Below are 22,457 nucleotides of genomic sequence, written 5' to 3' on the forward strand. Positions count from 1 at the left end.
TTAGCATGCGAGAGGTAGCAGGATCGATGCCTGCATTCTCCAGTTACTTTATTTATACTTTATAAATTTTCAATAATTTTGTGCTTAACGCTGGCAATAAATTGCAGGGAAACAAACTATATAGACCTTATGATTTTCCACGGATTTTTCATGTGCTTTTCAAGTGTTTTCTTGGTTTCATGTGTAATTAGAGCAGTACATGCAGCAAGCCCATCAGTACATTACTTGCAGCAAATACAGTTTCCCTGTTTCACCTAAAAAGAAGAAAGGTGATACTATCAAGGGGAATTAGCTCAAATGGTACAGTGCTCGCTTAGCATGCGAGAGGTAGCAGGATCAATGCCTGCATTCTCCAGTTACTTTATTTATACTTTATAAATTTTCAATAATTTTGTGCTTAACGCTGGCAATAAATTGCAGGGAAACATACTATATAGACCTTATGATTTTCCACAGATTTTTCATATGCTTTTCAAGTGTTTTCTTGGTTTCATGTGTAATTAGAGCAGTACATGCAGCAAGCCCATCAGTACATTACTTGCAGCAAATACACTGTTTCCCTGTTTCACCTAAAAGGTAGAAAGTTATGTAGGGGAATTAGCTCAAATAGTAGAGCGCTAGCATCATGATGACATCACAATGGGTTCATGATGACATCATCATGACGACATCATAATGGGTTCATGATGACATCATCATGATGACATCATCACAATGGTCATCATGATGACCTTAGGCTTTCCCACAGATTTTTCATGTGCTTTTTCAGTGTTTTCTTGGTTTCAAGTGTAATTAGAGCAGTACATGCAGCAAGCCCATCAGTACATTGCTTGCAGCAAATACACTGTTTCCCTGTTTCACCTAAAAGGTAGAAAGTTATGTAGGGCAATTAGCTCAAATGGTAGAGCGCTCGCTTTGCATGCGAGAGGCAGCGGGATCGATGCCCGCATTCTCCAGTTAATACTTTATACATTTTCAATAATGTTGTGCTTAACGCTGGCAATAAATTGGAGGGAAACAAACTATATAGACCTTATGCTTTCCCACAGATTTTTCATGTGCTTTTCAAGTGTTTTCTTGGTTTCAGCAAGCCCATCAGTACATTACATGCAGCAAATACACTGTTTCCCTGTTTCACCTAAAACAAGGGACACTATTAAGGGGAATTAGCTCAGATGGTAGAGTGCTCGCTTAGCATGCGACAGTTAGCAGGATCGAGGCCTGCATTATCCAGTTACTTTATTTATACTTTATAAATTTTCAATAATTTTGTGCTTAACGCTGGCAATAAATTGGAGGGAAACAAACTATATAGACCTTATGCTTTTCCACAGATTTTTCATGTGCTTTTCAAGTGTTTTCTTGGTTTCAGCAAGCCCATCAGTACGTTACATGCAGCAAATACACTGTTTCCCTGTTTCACCGAAAACAAGGGACACTATCAAGGGGAATTAGCTCAACTGGTAGAGTGCTCGCTTAGCATATGAGAGGTAGCAGGATCGATGCCTGCATTCTCCAGTTACTTTATTTATAATTTTTCAATAATTTTGTGCTTAACGCTGGCAATAAATTGGAGGGAAACAAACTATATAGACCTTATGCTTTTCCACAGATTTTTCATGTGCTTTTCAAGTGTTTTCTTGGTTTCATGTGTAATTAGAGCAGTACATGCAGCAAGCCCATCAGTACATTACTTGCAGCAAATACACTGTTTCCCTGTTTCACCTAAAAGGTAGAAAGTTATGTAGGGGAATTAGCTCAAATAGTAGAGCGCTAGCATCATGATGACATCACAATGGGTTCATGATGACATCATCATGATGACATCACAATGGGTTCATGATGACATCATCACAATGGGTTCATGATGACATCATCATGATGACATCATAATGGGTTCATGATGATATCATCATGACAACATCATAATGGGTTCATGATGACATCATCATAATGGGTTAATGATGACATCATCATGATGTCATCGTAATGGGTTAATGAAGACATCATCATGATGTCATCGTAATGGGTTCATGATGACATCATCATGACGTCATCATAATGGGTTCATGATGACACCGTCATGATGACATCATAATGGGTGCATGATGACATAATAATGGGTTCATGATGACATCATCATGACGACATCATAATTAGTTCATGATGACATCATCATGACGACATCATAATGGGTTCGTGGTGACATCATCACAATGGGTTCATAATGACATCATCATAATGGGTTCATAATGACATCATCATGACAACATCATAATGGGTTCATGATGACATTATCATGACGACATCATAAAGGGTTCATGATGACATCATCATGACGACATCATAATGGGTTCATGATGACATCATCATGATGACATCATAATGGGTTCATGATGACATCATCATGGCAACATCATAATGGGTTCATGATGACATCATCATGACAACATCATAATGGGTTTATGATGACATCATCATGATGACATCACAATGTGTTCATGATGACATCATCATAATGGGTTCATGGTGCCATCATCACGACGACTTCATAATGGGTTCATGATGACATCATCATGAAACCATCATAATAGGTTCATGATGACATCATCATAATGGGTTCATGATGACATCATGATGACATCATAATGGGTTCATGATGACATCATCATGACAACATCATAATGGGTTCATGATGACATCATCATGACAACATCATAATGGGTTCATGATGACATTATCATGACGACATCATAAAGGGTTCATGATGACATAATCATAATGGGTTCATGATGACATCATGACGACATCATAATGGGTTCATGATGACATCATCATGACGACATCATAATGGGTTCATGATGACATCATCATGACGACATCATAATGGGTTCATGATGACATCATCATGGTAACATCATAATGGTTTCATGATGACGACATCATAATGGGTTCATGATGACGACATCATAATGGGTTCATGATGACGACATCATAATGGGTTTATGATGACATCATCATGATGACATCACAATGTGTTCATGATGACATCATCATAGTGGGTTTATGATGACATCATCATGGCGACATCATAATGGGTTCATGATGACATCATCATGATGACATCATCACAATGGTCATCATAATGACCTTATGCTTTCCCACAGATTTTTCATGTGCTTTTCAAGTGTTTTCTTGGTTTCATGTGTAATTAGAGCAGTACATGCAGCAAGCCCATCAGTACATTTCTTGCAGCAAATACACTGTTTCCCAGTTTCAACTAAAAGGTAGAAAGTTATGTAGGGGAATTAGCTCAAATGGTAGAGCGCTCGCTTTGCATGCGAGTGGCAGCGGGATCAATGCCCGCATTCTCCAGTTAATTATTTATACTTTATACATTTTCAATAATGTTGTGCTTAACGCTGGCAATAAATTGGAGGGAAACAAACTTTATAGACCTTATGCTTTCCCACAGATTTTTCATGTGCTTTTCAAGTGTTTTCTTGGTTTCAGCAAGCCCATCAGTACATTACATGCAGCAAATACACTGTTTCCCTGTTTCACCTAAAACAAGGGACACCACTATCAAGGGGAATTAGCTCGGATGGTAGAGTGCTCGCTTAGCATGCGAGAGGTAGCGGGATCGATGCCTGCATTCTCCAGTTACTTTATCTATACTTTATAAATTTTCAATAATTTTGTGCTTAACGCTGGCAATAAATTGGAGGGAAACCAACTATATAGACCTTATGCTTTTCCACAGATTTTTCATGTGCTTTTCAAGTGTTTTCTTGGTTTCATGTGTAATTAGAGCAGTACATGCAGCAAGCCATCAGTGCATTACTTGCAGCAAATACACTGTTTCCCTGTTTAACCTAAAAAGAAGAAAGGTATGTAGGGAAATTAGCTCAAATGGTAGAGTGCTCACTTAGCATCAAGGGGAATTAGCTCAGATGGTAGAGTGCTCGCTTAGCATGCGAGAGGTAGCAGGATCGATGCCTGCATTCTCCAGTTACTTTATTTATACTTTATAAATTTTCAATAATTTTGTGCTTAACGCTGGCAATAAATTGGAGGGAAACAAACTATATAGACCTTATGCTTTTCCACAGATTTTTCATGTGCTTTTCAAGTGTTTTCTTGGTTTCAGCAAGCCCATCAGTACATTACATGCAGCAAATACACTGTTTCCATGATTCACCTAAAACAAGGGACACTATCAAGGGGAATTAGCTCAAATGGTAGAGTGCTCGCTTAGCATGCGAGAGGTAGCAGGATCGATGCCTGCATTCTCCAGTTACATTATTTATACTTTATACATTTTCAATAATTTTGTGCTTAACGCTGGCAATAAATTGGAGGGAAACAAACTATATAGACCTTATGATTTTCCACAGATTTTTCATGTGCTTTCCAAGTGTTTTCTTGGTTTCATGTGTAATTAGAGCAGTACATGCAGCAAGCACATCAGTACATTACTTGCAGCAAATACACTGTTTCCCTGTTTCTCCTAAAACAAGGGACACTATCGAGGGGAATTAGCTCAAATGGTAGAGCACTCGCTTAGCATGCGAGCGGTAGCAGGATCGATGCCTGCATTCTCCAGTTACTTTATTTATACTTTATAAATTTTCAATAATTTTGTGCTTAACGCTGGCAATAAATTGGAGGGAAACAAACTATATAGACCTTATGCTTTTCCACAGATTTTTCATGTGCTTTTCAAGTGTTTTCTTGGTTTCATGTGTAATTAGAGCAGTACATGCAGCAAGCCCATCAGTACATTACTTGCAGCAAATACACTGTTTCCCTGTTTCACCTAAAAGGTAGAAAGTTATGTAGGGGAATTAGCTCAAATAGTAGAGCGCTAGCATCATGATGACATCACAATGGGTTCATGATGACATCATCATGATGACATCACAATGGGTTCATGATGACATCATCACAATGGGTTCATGATGACATCATCATGACGACATCATAATGGGTTCATGATGATATCATCATGACAACATCATAATGGGTTCATGATGACATCATCATAATGGGTTCATGATGACATCATCATGATGTCATCGTAATGGGTTAATGAAGACATCATCATGATGTCATCGTAATGGGTTCATGATGACATCATCATGACGTCATCATAATGGGTTCATGATGACACCGTCATGATGACATCATAATGGGTGCATGATGACATAATAATGGGTTCATGATGACATCATCATGACGACATCATAATTAGTTCATGATGACATCATCATGACGACATCATAATGGGTTCGTGGTGACATCATCACAATGGGTTCATAATGACATCATCATAATGGGTTCATAATGACATCATCATGACAACATCATAATGGGTTCATGATGACATTATCATGACGACATCATAAAGGGTTCATGATGACATCATCATGACGACATCATAATGGGTTCATGATGACATCATCATGACATCATAATGGGTTCATGATGACATCATCATGGCAACATCATAATGGGTTCATGATGACATCATCATGACAACATCATAATGGGTTTATGATGACATCATCATGATGACATCACAATGTGTTCATGATGACATCATCATAATGGGTTCATGTGACATCATCACGACGACATCATAATGGGTTCATGATGACATCATCATGAAACCATCATAATAGGTTCATGATGACATCATTATGACATCATAATGGGTTCATGATGACATCATCATGACAACATCATAATGGGTTCATGATGACATCATCATGACAACATCATAATGGGTTCATGATGACATTATCATGACGACATCATAAAGGGTTCATGATGACATAATGATAATGGGTTCATGATGACATCATGACGACATCATAATGGGTTCATGATGACATCATCATGACGACATCATAATGGGTTCATGATGACATCATCATGACGACATCATAATGGGTTCATGATGACATCATCATGGTAACATCATAATGGTTTCATGATGACGACATCATAATGGGTTCATGATGACGACATCATAATGGGTTCATGATGACGACATCATAATGGGTTTATGATGACATCATCATGATGACATCACAATGTGTTCATGATGACATCATCATAGTGGGTTTATGATGACATCATCATGGTGACATCATAATGGGTTCATGATGACATCATCATGATGACATCATCACAATGGTCATCATGATGACCTTATGCTTTCCCACAGATTTTTCATGTGCTTTTCAAGTGTTTTCTTGGTTTCATGTGTAATTAGAGCAGTACATGCAGCAAGCCCATCAGTACATTTCTTGCAGCAAATACACTGTTTCCCAGTTTCAACTAAAATGTAGAAAGTTATGTAGGGGAATTAGCTCAAATGGTAGAGCGCTCGCTTTGCATGCGAGAGGCAGCGGGATCAATGGCCGCATTCTCCAGTTAATTATTTAAACTTTATACATTTTCAATAATGTTGTGCTTAACGCTGGCAATAAATTGGAGGGAAACAAACTATATAGACCTTATGCTTTCCCACAGATTTTTCATGTGCTTTTCAAGTGTTTTCTTGGTCATCATCATGATGTCATCGTAATGGGTTCATGATGACATCGTCATGATGACATCATAATGGGTGCATGATGACATAATAATGGGTTCATGATGACATCAGCATGATGACATCATAATTAGTTCATGATGACATCATCATGACGACATCATAATGGGTTCGTGGTGACATCATCACAATTTGTTCATAATGACATCATCATAAAGGGTTCATAATGACATCATCATGACGACATCATAATGGGTTCATGATGACATCATCATGATGACATAATCACAATGGTCATCATGATGACCTTATGCTTTCTCACAGATTTTTCATGTGCTTTTCAAGTGTTTTCTTGGTTTCATGTGTAATTAGAGCAGTACATGCAGCAAGCCCATCAGTACATTTCTTGCAGCAAATACCCTGTTTCCCTGTTTCACCTAAAACGTAGAAAGTTATGTTGGGGAATTAGTTCAAATGGTAAAACGCTCGCTTAGCATGCGAGAGGCAGTGGGATCAATGCCCGCATGCTCCAGGTAATTAGTTATACTTTATACATTTTCAATAATGTTTTGCTTAACGCTGGCAATAAATTGGAGAGAAACAAACTATATAGACCTTATGCTGTCCCACAGATTTTTCATGTGCTTTTCAAGTGTTTTCTTGGTTTCAGCAAGCCCATCAGTACATTACATGCAGCAAATACACTGTTTCCCTGTTTCACCTAAAACAAGGGACGCTATCAAGGGGAATTAGCTCAGATGGTAGAGTGCTCACTTAGCATGCGAGAGGTAGCAGGATCAATGCCTGCATTCTCCAGTTACTTTATTTATACTTTATAAATTTTCAATAATTTTGTGCTTAACGCTGGCAATAAATTGGAGGGAAACAAACTATATAGACGTTATGATTTTCCACAGATTTTTCATGTGCTTTTCAATTGTTTTCTTGGTTTCATGTGTAATTAGAGCAGTACATGCAGCAAGCACATCAGTACATTACTTGCAGCAAATACACTGTTTCCTTGCTTCTCCTAAAACAAGGTACACTATCAGGGGGAATTAGCTCAAATGGTAGAGTGCTCGCTTAGCATGCGAGAGGTAGCAGGATCGATGCCTGCATTCTCCAGTTACTTTATTTATACTTTATAAATTTTCAATAATTTTGTGCTTAACGCTGGCAATAAATTGGAGGGAAACAAACTATATAGACCTTATGCTTTTCCACAGATTTTTCATGTGCTTTTCAAGTGTTTTCTTGGTTTCATGTGTAATTAGAGCAGTACATGCAGCAAGCCCATCAGTACATTACTTGCAGCAAATACACTGTTTCCCTGTTTCACCTAAAAGGTAGAAAGTTATGTAGGGGAATTAGCTCAAATAGTAGAGCGCTAGCATCATGATGACATCACAATGGGTTCATGATGACATCATCATGATGACATCACAATGGGTTCATGATGAGATCATCACAATGGGTTCATGATGACATCATCATGACGACATCATAATGGGTTCATGATGATATCATCATGACAACATCATAATGGGTTCATGATGACATCATCATAATGGGTTCATGATGACATCATCATGATGTCATCGTAATGGGTTAATGAAGACATCATCATGATGTCATCGTAATGGGTTCATGATGACATCATCATGACGTCATCATAATGGGTTCATGATGACACCGTCATGATGACATCATAATGGGTGCATGATGACATAATAATGGGTTCATGATGACATCATCATGACGACATCATAATTAGTTCATGATGACATCATCATGACGACATCATAATGGGTTCGTGGTGACATCATCACAATGGGTTCATAATGACATCATCATAATGGGTTCATGATGACATCATCATGACAACATCATAATGGGTTCATGATGACATTATCATGACGACATCATAAAGGGTTCATGATGACATCATCATGACGACATCATAATGGGTTCATGATGACATCATCATGACATCATAATGGGTTCATGATGACATCATCATGGCAACATCATAATGGGTTCATCATGACATCATCATGACAACATCATAATGGGTTTATGATGACATCATCATGATGACATCACAATGTGTTCATGATGACATCATCATAATGGGTTCATGATGACATCATCATGAGGACATCATAAAGGGTTCATGATGACATAATCATAATGGGTTCATGATGACATCATGACGACATCATAATGGGTTCATGATGACATCATCATGACGACATCATAATGGGTTCATGATGACATTATCATGACGACATCATAAAGGGTTCATGATGACATAATCATAATGGGTTCATGATGACATCATGACGACATCATAATGGGTTCATGATGACATCATCATGACGACATCATAATGGGTTCATGATCACATCATCACGACGACATCATAATGGGTTCATGATGACATCATCATGAAACCATCATAATAGGTTCATGATGACATCATCATAATGGGTTCATGATGACATCATGATGACATCATAATGGGTTCATGATGACATCATCATGACAACATCATAATGGGTTCATGATGACATCATCATGACAACATCATAATGGGTTCATGATGACATTATCATGACGACATTATAAAGGGTTCATGATGACATAATCATAATGGGTTCATGATGACATCATGACGACATCATAATGGGTTCATGATGACATCATCATGACGACATCATAATGGGTTCATGATGACATCGTCATGACGACATCATAATGGGTTCATGATGACATCATCATGGTAACATCATAATGGGTTCATGATGACAACATCATAATGGGTTCATGATGACGACATCATAATGGGTTCATGATGATGACATCATAATGGGTTCATGATGATGACATCATAATGGGTTTATGATGACATCATCATGATGACATCACAATGTGTTCATGATGACATCATCATAGTGGGTTTATGATGACATCATCATGACAACATCATAATGGGTTCATGATGACATCATCATGATGACATCATCACAATGGTCATCATGATGACCTTATGCTTTCCCACAGATTTTTCATGTGCTTTTCCAGTGTTTTCTTGGTTTCAAGTGTAATTAGAGCAGTACATGCAGCAAGCCCATCAGTACATTTCTTGCAGCAAATACACTGTTTCCCTGTTTCACCTAAAAGGTAGCAAGTTATGTAGGGGAATTAGCTCAAATGGTAGAGCGCTTGCTTTGCATGCGAGAGGCAGCGGGATCGATGCCCGCATTCTCCAGTTAATTATTTATACTTTATACATTTTCAATAATGTTGTGCTTAACGCTGGCAATAAATTGGAGGGAAACAAACTATATAGACCTTATGCTTTCCCACAGATTTTTCATGTGCTTTTCAAGTGTTTTCTTGGTTTCAGCAAGCCCATCAGTACATTACATGCAGCAAATACACTGTTTCCCTGTTTCACCTAAAACAAGGGACACTACAAGGGGAATTAGCTCAGATGGTAGAGGGCTCGCTTAGCATGCGAGAGGTAGCAGGATCAATGCCTGCATTATCCAGTTACTTTATTTATACTTTATAAATTTTCAATAATTTTGTGCTTAACGCTGGCAATAAATTGGAGGGAAACAAACTATATAGACCTTATGCTTTTCCACAGATTTTTCATGTGCTTTTCAAGTGTTTTCTTGGTTTCAGCAAGCCCATCAGTACATTACATGCAGCAAATACACTGTTTCCCTGTTTCACCAAAAACAAGTGACGCTATCAAGGGGAATTAGCTCAAATGGTAGAGTGCTCGCTTAGCATGCGAGAGGTAGCAGGATCGATGCCTGCATTATCCAGTTACTTTATTTATACTTTATAATTTTTCAATAATTTTGTGCTTAACGCTGGCAATAAATTGGAGGGAAACAAACTATATAGACCTTATGATTTTCCACAGATTTTTCATGTGCTTTTCAAGTGTTTTCTTGGTTTCAGCAAGCCCATCAGTACGTTACATGCAGCAAATACACTGTTTCCCTGTTTCACCGAAAACAAGGGACGCTATCAAGGGGAATTAGCTCAAATGGTAGAGTGCTCGCTTAGCATACGAGAGGTAGCAGGATCGATGCCTGCATTCTCCAGTTTCTTTATTTATAATTTTTCAATAATTTTGTGCTTAACGCTGGCAATAAATTGGAGGGAAACAAACTATATAGACCTTATGCTTTTCCACAGATTTTTCATGTGCTTTTCAAGTGTTTTCTTGGTTTCATGTGTAATTAGAGCAGTACATGCAGCAAGCCCATCAGTACATTACTTGCAGCAAAAACAGTTTCCCTGTTTCACCTAAAAAGAAGAAAGGTGAAGTCGGGGATGATGCGAATGACGTAGGACGTACGCGTCTACGAGGGGCGTGTCCCGGGCTTTGAGCTGCATGTTTGGCGGGGGTTTACCTACCTGAGCGTCTGAATGCCCGCGAACCGAGACCCGGGAACTGCCCTGCTGTCCTCCTACCCGGAGTTAGCATCCCGTATAGCGGGATCCGACAACTGAACTCGGGGACCACCCGATTGGGAGCTGATCCCCGGATCTGGGAGACCGATACCCGGGAGCTGAGCCTCGTGATCCGGGAACGGACCATCGGAACTTTGAGAGCCCGGGAGAGGACCCCTCGGGAATCAGGAGGTGGACCCCCTGAGCTCTCGGAACCCGGAATTCGAGGAGTGGATACCGGGAATCGTGATCCGTGCCTCGCAAAGCGGGAGATTTTATCAAGGATAGGCCCAGAAACCTGGTACAAGATCTGCAGAGCTGCATAGCGGCACCACACCAGACTATAGCAGACCAAACATATGGGTCTAGGCCCCACCAGTGCACAGCAAGTATATCTAAATAAAGAATATGAAGATTTGATGATTTGATAGGAAAACATATTATTTTTTTTTTATTTTTTTTTTTTTATATATTAATTTCTCTGTGTTTTTTTATGCTGGACTTTTTTTTGATGTATTATAAGCTATTAATCTTAATAACTTGAACATGCTGATCGATCTTAGAATGTAAGAATACTGAATGAAATCTGGTATATCTTATATTTGGTATTATCATTAAAACAAAAGCCGGAAGAATCCATCATTGAAGTGATATAACTCACTATGCCACCTAAGAATGATAAGACTGAGAGAATAGACAAAATGGATAAAGGCGATAAATCAAAGAATATTAATAAATCCAAAAAACCGCAATCTATTAGTACTTTTTATTCTCCTCGCAGCCAAAGAAGCCTTTCTGACTCACCGGATAAATCTTTGTTAGATCATGGTTTGGAAGAAACAGATTTTCCTCAACAAGTCTATATATCTCAAAAAGACCTAGTAGTGGCTCTGGAGTCACTATATCTGAAAATAAAGTCCGATTTAGATAACAACCTTAGAGACTATAAAGAAGAGATATCTACTTTAAAATCAACACTCCTGCACCACAATGAAGAGATTTCCTTATTACAATCAACAGTTAAAGACTTAAAAATTCAAAATGGAAATTTAAATACGGAGATTAAGAAAATGGAATATAAACTGGCTGATTTAGAAGATAGCTCTAAAAGGAAAAACTTGAGAATTAGAGGAGTCCCAGAGGAAATAACTTACCTTGAACAGTATATGAAAGAATTTCTAGCAACATATATAGATCTTAAAAACTCTGGCCCGCTACCAATTGAAAATGCCTATAGACTTCCTATTCCTTTTAATCTAAAACGAAAGGATATCGGAAGAGATATTATTGTTACTTTTTCTAATCTATCGATAAAAGATCAATTCCTTAAAGAATGGAGGAAGAACCCACAAAAAAATAAAAAGTTTGCTTCCTTAACTACTTTTCCAGATCTTTCACAAACTACAAGACTGAATAGGAAGAAATTTGCTGAATATACAGCATGTTTAAGAGAAAATAATATACCATATGTATGGGGTTTTCCTATAAAAATCCGATTTACATACAAAGAAAAAATTTATACCTGCTTAGACCCAGAACAGCTGAAAATGAAGTTAAACAACTGGGGCTTATTAAACTAAAATCCTCTGTCACGATTCTGGAGAGTTGATGTTATATATTACATATTATTAGTTTGTTCTTCTTTTTTTTTTTTTTTTTTTTTTTTTTTTTTTTTTTTACACAATATCACTCTATACACAAAATTATCTTACAGGCATGTTATATATTATATATACACAAATTTTATGTAAATAGACACTATATTATTGATACTATTGGGAATGTCAATTAATTAAATTATTATTAATATTAAGGATAATTTTATAATTTAACAATCACTAATTGATACTGCACTGTATCACACTGGAAGAATGATCCATATAATATGGAAATTAGATACATCACTTTATTAATTACTATTTAATTAAGTATATTATTATGTAAATATAAGTAAAATATATATATATATATATATTTTTTTTTTTTTTTGTTTTTTTTTTTGTTTTTTTTTTTCTCTCATATGCTCGTTGGAGTTTCCACTATACACACACAATATGAGACAATATGAAATCTAAAGTGCACTTTATAGACCACTATTTTATTCAACTAAGTAAAGTATAATCCACATATAATATATATATATATGTGTATGTGTATAGCTAAATATATATACGTTTTTTTTTTTGTTTTTTGTTTTTTATTTATTTTTTTTTCTCTCTCTTTCTCTCTCCTTACTTTTAAAAAAAAGTTGGTACACGCCCCTAAACGCCCTGATGGTACAGGGACTTTTTCTCCACATAGTCAGGTCGATTAACGACCTTTTTCTGAAGGTTGGAGATAGTATGAATGTTTTAATGTTTTTTGTGTATATTGTAATGTTTGATTTATGGTTTATGTTTATGTTGTGCCCTATAGACCTATCATTGAGACCTGGAGAAAACGCCTACTGGGAGTACTACTTCGATAAGTTAAATATAGACCTTTCTGAGGTCGATCGGATAAGACTTTTTGAAATAAAACTATGACTCTTAATTTAATGACATTGAATACGCAAGGGTTAAACTCACCTTATAAAAGATCCTTTTTGTACGAGCTCTTACTTAAAGAAAATATAGATGTAGCACTTATCCAAGAGACTCATTGGAAACAACATCAATCCTCCCTATGGAAATTTCGTAGATATCCATATATATATATATTTCTTCTATGGTTAACAAAAAGAAAAGAGGGGTAGCAATTATTATATCTCAAAAACTTAAATTCGAGTATATTTTCCATAAATCGGATAAAGAAGGCAGACGGGTAATTCTAATCTGTAAGATAAATGATATTACCTACACATTGATGGCGCTTTATGCCCCATCAGAGCGTACCTCTAAATTTATAAACGACTCAATGGAAGATTTGGAAAAGATAGCAAAGGGTTTAATCATCATAGCTGGAGATCTAAATTGTATTCAAGATCTAAAGATTGATAGGAAATCATCAAAGAAAACGAAATTATATGAGGATAAATTAGAAAAAAGAGCTGAAGCTTTTACAGCATCTCTATTTAAACATAATCTTTACGATGTATGGCGGACAATGCACCCAGAAGAGTCAGATTACACTTTTCATTCGGCTCCTCATAAAACATATTCACGAATAGACACTTTTTTTATGTTAGGACTAACTCTGGATAGATGCTCTTCATCAAAGATCGGCAATATTACTTGGTCAGATCATGCACCAGTGTTTATACAAATATTAGATAATCCCCATTATAAGAAGCGATTTAGATGGCGCCTAGATGAACAAATATTAAGCTTAGAAACAAATAAGCAGGAGCTTCGCAATTTTGCCAAGCAATTTTTAGAAATAAACGATACGGGAGAGACATCAGTGGGTACATTATGGTGCGCAATGAAATGTTACTTAAGAGGACATTTAATTAAAAAAGCTTCTTGGATTAAAAAAACAAGGGGGAAAAAGCTGACTGATTTATATATTGCTTTAGCAAAAGCAGAAAGAGATAATAAGATTAATCCTAACGAAGTTAAAATAAATATAATAAACTCTATTAGAACAGAAATAATTGAAAAACTTCAAATTAAAACGGATGCCGCTCTGACTCGATTAAAGCAAAGGTGGTATTGTAGCAATAACCGAATATCGCGAGACTTAACTAATAAGCTTAAGACTCAAAATCAAAATTGTAGAATAAAACAAATAAATTTTAATGGTAAAACCTGCTTATCCCCAGCTCAGATAGGAGATGCCTTTAAACTTTACTATGAATCACTCTATAATTTAGAGGATTTAAATATTTCAGAATTCTCATTATCCTCCTATCTAGCAGATTTAGATCTTCCACAAATTATGCCGGATCAATCAGATTTATTAGCTCAACCATTCTCCCTTACCGAAATTGAAGAGGCCATACGTAGTTTACCATCGGGGAAAGCACCAGGCCCCGATGGATTCTCAGCATTATTTTTTAGAACCTTAGAATCAATTATATTACCAATCCTTAAAAGACTTTTTGAGGAAATAGGGGATTGCGGTGAATTTCCACCTGAAATGCTGTTGGCCACGATATCTCCAATTTTAAAACCAGGGAAAGATCCAACAATAGTCACTAGCTACAGACCAATCTCCTTAATAAATTTAGATGTTAAAATGTACTCTAGGATTTTGGCTCTTAGACTTCAAAAAATTATTCCAAATATTATACACTCGGATCAATCAGGATTCATATCAGGCAGGTCAGGAGGAGATAATACCCGCAGAGTCTTTAATATACTTGAAGAGATTGATCGGAAAAAAATCCCATCTGCTGTGTTTGCATTAGATGCAGAAAAAGCATTTGATAGGCTTAGTTGGAAATTTATGAGAAAGACTCTACAAGTATTTGGTCTAGGCACTAGATTTATAAAACTAATCATGGCGTTATATTCTACCCCCACGGCCATGATAAAAGGAGTAGCCTTTGAATCAAACCCTTTTTCTATCAGTAATGGTACCCGTCAGGGCTGTCCTCTAGCACCCCTTATCTATGCCTTATCCATCGAACCGTTTGCGGCATCTATAAGGAAGTCACATGAGATCCATGGTATAAAAATTGGTGCACAGGAACATACAATAATACTTTATGCAGACGACGTATTACTAACATTGTCTTCTCCTACAAAGTCATATCATTTTCTTTTAGAACAGATAAAGAACTACTCGTTTTTCTCTAATTATAAGATAAATTTAACTAAAACCCAAGTGATTACGTTAAACCTGAATGAAACTCAACAACAACTTTTCATTAAAAAAATTAATCCGATAAAAATTCAGAAAACGGTGGACTACCTGGGTATTAAAATAACTAAGAATATATTTGATATAATTTCACTTAATTTTGATGCGCTACTGGAGGAATTAAAATATCAAACTAACAAATGGAAGAAATTAGAACTATCATGGATGGGTCGAATTAATATCATTAAATCATATTTATTACCAAAAATCTTATATTTATTTAGATCTATACCATATACGATTCCTAAATGTATATTGAGAGCCTTTGATAAGCTATTTTCTTCATTTGTCTGGGCAGCAAAGAAACCCAGAATCCCAAAAAATATCTTGAGGAAGAGTACCTCCCAAGAAGGACTAGGCTACCCAGACTTATATAGATTACAGGATGCTACACAAATTTCAAACATTTTAGCATGGGGCTTAAAAAATAAATATAATGTAGGTTGGTATAAAATAGAGAAATTTTTATGTAATGGAATAAACCCATTTAATTTAATCTGGCTCGATAAGAATATAATTAAAAAATTGGGTATAACTAGTTTTATAGTGAAAGATCTACTTAAAGCTTTACACAGAATTCGGAAAACATATGGATTATCTTCAACCCTATCTGAATCTTCCCCAATTGAAATTCTTTGTATATACCTAGAAGATTTGAATATCCATGAATGGACTCGCTGTGGAATCTCCAATATTGGCGACATTATGGAGGACCAAAAAGTGATACCATTCTTGGATATACAATTTAGATATAATATCTCAAATAGAGAACTATTTTCATATCTGCGTATAAAAAACTTTTTGTTAAAAAATCTATTAAGAAAACGAGATAAATGGGATGACTTTTTTCTGAAACCACCTCAAACAAATATGATATCCAAAATATTAAAATTATTAGTAAATTCGTCTTCATCCTCCGATAAAGTTAAAACAATCTTACTGTGGGAAAGAGATTTACAGAAAGAGTTTCCAATACAAAACTGGTACAAAGCTTGGCAACATACTAGGAAAGCAGTTCACTGCTTAAATCTTCACGAGCAGTATTATAAGTTGCTGCATCGTTGGTATATGGTTCCATCCAGACTCAATAAAATATCTAATAATACGACTGATCTATGTTGGCGATGTTATAGAACAACTGGAAATCACTTTCATATATGGTGGGAATGCGACTATCTGCAACCAATTAAGGAAAAAGTAATTTCTTTATTTTGTTTAGCTACTGGGATTAATATAATTCTTACTCCACAGATTTTCTTGTTTCATTTAGATATACCTCAAATTTCGAAATACAATAAAATATTATTAGTTAATATATTATTGGCATGTAAAATCTGTATCGCTCGCTTTTGGAAACAACAAGAAATCCCTCCATGGAAAGAAATTTCCAATCAAATAAAAGTTCAATCAATATCCGAAAAATATTTCTACCGGAATAACTTAGATTTCTATATTAAAATTTGGGCTGGATGGAACCAAATGAATTACTCTATTTCTTAGAGGGGAATACTCCTAATGTTTAACCCTACTATAATATTAAGCTTTCGAAGTTAGATACTCCCGGAACTCTATGGTCTCATATGGATAGCTATATAGAGCATTGTGTAAATTTCGTATGTAGAAGGTAAATGATGCGAATCTGTTAAATTATTATTTGAAGATATGTATCTTTAAATATTCTTATTAAGTATACTACAGTTGTAAGGGGTATAAAGACAATGTATTAATTACCTTCATGTCTATGTATGTCATAGAAAGAATATGATTGTTTATGTGTTTAAGTCTAATTGTTTTTTTTGTTTTATGTCTTATAAAAGAAGGAAAATTTAATAAAGAATAATTAAAAAAAAAAAAAAAAAAAAAAAGAAGAAAGGTATGTAGGGGAATTAGCTCAAATGGTAGAGCGCTCGCTTTGCATGCGAGAGGCAGTGGGATCAATGCCCGCATTCTCCAGTTAATTATTTATACTTTATACATTTTCAATAATGTTGTGCTTAACGCTGGCAATAAATTGGAGGGAAACAAACTATATAGACCTTATGCTTTCCCACAGATTTTTCATGTGCTTTTCAAGTGTTTTCTTGGTTTCAGCAAGCCCATCAGTACATTACATGCAGCAAATACACTGTTTCCCTGTTTCACCTAAAACAAGGGACACTACAAGGGGAATTAGCTCAGATGGTAGAGGGCTCGCTTAGCATGCGAGAGGTAGCAGGATCGATGCCTGCATTATCCAGTTACTTTATTTATACTTTATAAATTTTCAATAATTTTGTGCTTAACGCTGGCAATAAATTGGAGGGAAACAAACTATATAGACCTTATGCTTTTCCACAGATTTTTCATGTGCTTTTCAAGTGTTTTCTTAGTTTCAGCAAGCCCATCAGTACATTACATGCAGCAAATACACTGTTTCCCTGTTTCACCGAAAACAAGGCACACTATCAAGGGGAATTAGCTCAAATGGTAGAGTGCTCGCTTAGCATGCGAGAGGTAGCAGGATCGATGCCTGCATTCTCCAGTTACTTTATTTATACTTTATAATTTTTCAATAATTTTATGCTTAACGCTGGCAATAAATTGGAGGGAAACAAACTATATAGACCTTATGATTTTCCACAGATTTTTCATGTGCTTTTCAAGTGTTTTCTTGGTTTCATGTGTAATTAGAGCAGTACATGCAGCAAGCCCATCAGTACATTACTTGCAGCAAATACAGTTTCCCTGTTTCACCTAAAAAGAAGAAAGGTATGTAGGGGAATTAGCTCAAATGGTAGGGTGCTCGCTTGGCATCAAGGGGAATTAGCTCAGATGGTAGAGTGCTCGCTTAGCATGTGAGAGGTAGCAGGATTGATGCCTGCATTCTCCAGTTACTTTATTTATACTTTATAAATTTTCAATAATTTTGTGCTTAACGCTGGCAATAAATTGGAGGGAAACATACTATATAGACCTTATGATTTTCCACAGATTTTTCATATGCTTTTCAAGTGTTTTCTTTTTTTCATGTGTAATTAGAGCAGTACATGCAGCAAGCCCATCAGTACATTACTTGCAGCAAATACACTGTTTCCCTGTTTCTCCTAAAACAAGGGACACTATCAAGGGGAATTAGCTCACATGGTAGAGTGCTCGCTTAGCATGCAAGAGATAGCAGGATCAATGCCTGCATTCTCCAGTTACCTTATTTATACTTTATAAATTTTCAATAATTTTGTCCTTAACGCTGGCAATAAATTGGAGCTAAACAAACTATATAGACCTTATGCTTTTCCACAGATTTTTCATGTGCTTTTCAAGTGTTTTCTTGGTTTCAGCAAGCCCATCAGTACATTACATGCAGCAAATACACTGTTTCCCTGTTTCACCGAAAACAAGTGATACTATCAAGGGGAATTAGCTCAAATGGTAGAGTGCTCGCTTAGCATGCGAGAGGTAGCAGGATCGATGCCTGCATTCTCCAGTTACTTTATTTATACTTTATAAATTTTCAATAATTTTGTGCTTAACGCTGGCAATAAATTGCAGGGAAACATACTATATAGACCTTATGATTTTCCACAGATTTTTCATATGCTTTTCAAGTGTTTTCTTGGTTTCATGTGTAATTAGAGCAGTACATGCAGCAAGCCCATCAGTACATTACTTGCAACAAATACACTGTTTCCCTGTTTCTCCTAAAACAAGGGACACTATCAAGGGGAATTAGCTCAAATGGTAGAGTGCTCGCTTAGCATGCGAGAGGTAGCAGGATCAATGCCTGCATTCTCCGTTACTTTATTTATACTTTATAAATTTTCAATAATTTTGTGCTTAACGCTGGCAATAAATTAGAGGGAAACAAACTATATAGACCTTAGGCTTTTCCACAGATTTTTCATGTGCTTTTCAAGTGTTTTCTTGGTTTCATGTGTAATTAGAGCAGTACATGCAGCAAGCCCATCAGTACATTACTTGCAGCAAATACACTGTTTCCCTGTTTCACCTAAAAGGTAGAAAGTTATGTAGGGGAATTAGCTCAAATAGTAGAGCGCTAGCATCATGATGACATCACAATGGGTTCATGATGACATCATCATGACGACATCATAATGGGTTCATGATGACATCATCATGATGACATCATCACAATGGTCATCATGATGACCTTAGGCTTTCCCACAGATTTTTCATGTGCTTTTTCAGTGTTTTCTTGGTTTCAAGTGTAATTAGAGCAGTACATGCAGCAAGCCCATCAGTACATTGCTTGCAGCAAATACACTGTTTCCCTGTTTCACCTAAAAGGTAGAAAGTTATGTAGGGCAATTAGCTCAAATGGTAGAGCGCTCGCTTTGCATGCGAGAGGCAGCGGGATCGATGCCCGCATTCTCCAGTTAATACTTTATACATTTTCAATAATGTTGTGCTTAACGCTGGCAATAAATTGGAGGGAAACAAACTATATAGACCTTATGCTTTCCCACAGATTTTTCATGTGCTTTTCAAGTGTTTTCTTGGTTTCAGCAAGCCCATCAGTACATTACATGCAGCAAATACACTGTTTCCCTGTTTCACCTAAAACAAGGGACACTATTAAGGGGAATTAGCTCAGATGGTAGAGTGCTCGCTTAGCATGCGACAGTTAGCAGGATCAAGGCCTGCATTATCCAGTTACTTTATTTATACTTTATAAATTTTCAATAATTTTGTGCTTAACGCTGGCAATAAATTGGAGGGAAACAAACTATATAGACCTTATGCTTTTCCACAGATTTTTCATGTGCTTTTCAAGTGTTTTCTTGGTTTCAGCAAGCCCATCAGTACGTTACATGCAGCAAATACACTGTTTCCCTGTTTCACCGAAAACAAGGGACACTATCAAGGGGAATTAGCTCAACTGGTAGAGTGCTCGCTTAGCATATGAGAGGTAGCAGGATCGATGCCTGCATTCTCCAGTTACTTTATTTATAATTTTTCAATAATTTTGTGCTTAACGCTGGCAATAAATTGGAGGGAAACAAACTATATAGACCTTATGCTTTTCCACAGATTTTTCATGTGCTTTTCAAGTGTTTTCTTGGTTTCATGTGTAATTAGAGCAGTACATGCAGCAAGCCCATCAGTACATTACTTGCAGCAAATACACTGTTTCCCTGTTTCACCTAAAAGGTAGAAAGTTATGTAGGGGAATTAGCTCAAATAGTAGAGCGCTAGCATCATGATGACATCACAATGGGTTCATGATGACATCATCATGATGACATCACAATGGGTTCATGATGACATCATCACAATGGGTTCATGATGACATCATCATGATGACATCATAATGGGTTCATGATGATATCATCATGACAACATCATAATGGGTTCATGATGACATCATCATAATGGGTTAATGATGACATCATCATGATGTCATCGTAATGGGTTAATGAAGACATCATCATGATGTCATCGTAATGGGTTCATGATGACATCATCATGACGTCATCATAATGGGTTCATGATGACACCGTCATGATGACATCATAATGGGTGCATGATGACATAATAATGGGTTCATGATGACATCATCATGACGACATCATAATTAGTTCATGATGACATCATCATGACGACATCATAATGGGTTCGTGGTGACATCATCACAATGGGTTCATAATGACATCATCATAATGGGTTCATAATGACATCATCATGACAACATCATAATGGGTTCATGATGACATTATCATGACGACATCATAAAGGGTTCATGATGACATCATCATGACGACATCATAATGGGTTCATGATGACATCATCATGATGACATCATAATGGGTTCATGATGACATCATCATGGCAACATCATAATGGGTTCATGATGACATCATCATGACAACATCATAATGGGTTTATGATGACATCATCATGATGACATCACAATGTGTTCATGATGACATCATCATAATGGGTTCATGGTGCCATCATCACGACAACTTCATAATGGGTTCATGATGACATCATCATGAAACCATCATAATAGGTTCATGATGACATCATCATAATGGGTTCATGATGACATCATGATGACATCATAATGGGTTCATGATGACATCATCATGACAACATCATAATGGGTTCATGATGACATCATCATGACAACATCATAATGGGTTCATGATGACATTATCATGACGACATCATAAAGGGTTCATGATGACATAATCATAATGGGTTCATGATGACATCATGACGACATCATAATGGGTTCATGATGACATCATCATGACGACATCATAATGGGTTCATGATGACATCATCATGACGACATCATAATGGGTTCATGATGACATCATCATGGTAACATCATAATGGTTTCATGATGACGACATCATAATGGGTTCATGATGACGACATCATAATGGGTTCATGATGACGACATCATAATGGGTTCATGATGACAACATCATAATGGGTTTATGATGACATCATCATGATGACATCACAATGTGTTCATGATGACATCATCATAGTGGGTTTATGATGACATCATCATGACGACATCATAATGGGTTCATGATGACATCATCATGATGACATCATCACAATGGTCATCATGATGACCTTAGGCTTTCCCACAGATTTTTCATGTGCTTTTTCAGTGTTTTCT

At 36.4% G+C, this 22,457-nt stretch overlaps 2 non-coding genes across 2 annotated transcripts; both read left to right on the forward strand.

Annotated features, from left to right (window-relative positions):
- Positions 1 to 3,302: 3,302 nt before the first annotated feature.
- Positions 3,303 to 3,375, forward strand: TRNAA-UGC (transfer RNA alanine (anticodon UGC)). Its single transcript has one exon. It is a non-coding gene; the product is annotated as a tRNA-Ala (tRNA).
- Positions 3,376 to 3,938: 563 nt separating this feature from the next.
- On the forward strand, positions 3,939 to 4,011 carry TRNAA-AGC (transfer RNA alanine (anticodon AGC)). The gene has a single exon. It is a non-coding gene; the product is annotated as a tRNA-Ala (tRNA).
- Positions 4,012 to 22,457: the final 18,446 nt, after the last annotated feature.

The sequence above is a fragment of the Sceloporus occidentalis genome, unplaced genomic scaffold (genome assembly GCF_023333645.1).
Source record: "Sceloporus occidentalis isolate IW3139 unplaced genomic scaffold, rSceOcc1.0.p SCAF_300, whole genome shotgun sequence".
Lineage (NCBI taxonomy): Eukaryota > Metazoa > Chordata > Lepidosauria > Squamata > Phrynosomatidae > Sceloporus > Sceloporus occidentalis.